Source organism: Theobroma umbraticum, unplaced genomic scaffold (assembly GCF_002168275.2).
Source record: "Theobroma umbraticum cultivar Fairchild unplaced genomic scaffold, ASM216827v3 scaffold_146.0, whole genome shotgun sequence".
In the NCBI taxonomy this organism is placed as follows: domain Eukaryota; kingdom Viridiplantae; phylum Streptophyta; class Magnoliopsida; order Malvales; family Malvaceae; genus Theobroma; species Theobroma umbraticum.
The window spans coordinates 3,153,931-3,155,012 of NW_018397265.1; the positions used below are offsets into that span (position 1 = coordinate 3,153,931).

The 1,082-nt window shown below is 35.4% G+C and overlaps 1 long non-coding RNA gene across 1 annotated transcript in view; it reads left to right on the forward strand.

The window, feature by feature from the left end:
• The first annotated feature begins 6 nt into the window (after nt 1-6).
• LOC110422664 (uncharacterized) overlaps nt 7-1,082 on the forward strand; it is a 4,479-nt gene continuing 3,403 nt past the window's right edge. The window contains exons 1-2 of the long non-coding RNA XR_002445749.1: nt 7-502; nt 577-641. This is a non-coding gene — a long non-coding RNA (uncharacterized LOC110422664). The remainder of the gene's footprint in view (nt 503-576; nt 642-1,082) is intronic.

Here is a 1,082-nt window from a genome sequence, read left to right on the forward strand (position 1 = left end):
TTCAAAGTGTCTTTGTTTTGTGATTTTAACCACATAAAAGGTGAAAGAAATATGTCAAAAGTCACCAAGCCTTAGGTAATCTGCCTGTGAGAGAAGAAAAAGAAAGCTTTCACAAGTTAACCTTGTGATGTTCGCCCACACCAAAGAAATACCCAACCAAATGGCTTTGTCTTGAGAAAAACCGAACCTTTGAGAAAGAAAAAGAGAGATTCGGCTAGGAAGCAAAGGAAGAAAGGAAGAAAGAAATAAAGGAGAAAGGAAGAAATGAAGAAGGGGAGAGAGGAGAAAGAAGAAAAGCGAAAGTGAAGGTTCGGCCAAGTGAACCCAAGACAAGGAAGGAAAAAAGATTTGTCTTTTTGCTTGAAATGCATGCTTTGTAAATCAATTGTAATGTGAGATTTTGTTTGTGGTAGCAAGAATCTACAAAGATTCAAAGGACCTGAGGCATGCATGCTGGTAGATCTTGGAATGCATGATGATTTTGAAGCTAAATAAGCAATGGGTAAGTGTTTTAATCTTGAAATCATAAGTAGAGTGAGCAATGAGATGTATATTGATTGATTATGTTTGTGGCAGCAAAGGTGGACATAGATGTGAGGAAGTTGTGAATCATATTTGGAAATACAAGCTTGAACCAAGAGGTAAGCATGTAAAATGTCTACAATAAGCTTTGGTTAGTTAAACTGTATGGATTGTGACATAAATGCTTGTGAGTAATGTTGATAAAAACTATGAGATTTAGTTAAGGATTATCGGTTGATATACTACCATTTATGAGTATAATTAAATGTTTTAGGTTTGAATAGTTGATAGGGAGAGTGTAAGTAAGAAAAGTTTACCATGGTGGCATGACGGACGAGATAATGAGAGACTGGCAAGTAGAAATTAGTTAGATACGTACTAGAATCCATAGCAATGTAGCATCTCACTATTGTACGGTGAGTAGGGGTTGTCCATTTTAAAATTTCCTTGATCATTTATATATGTGTGTGTTGGTTTACTTTAAGCACAAAAATTATGGAAGGCATGACCTGGTAAAATTGCTAGAAGATTGTGAATGCCTTAAAGTTTGAAAGTGTTTT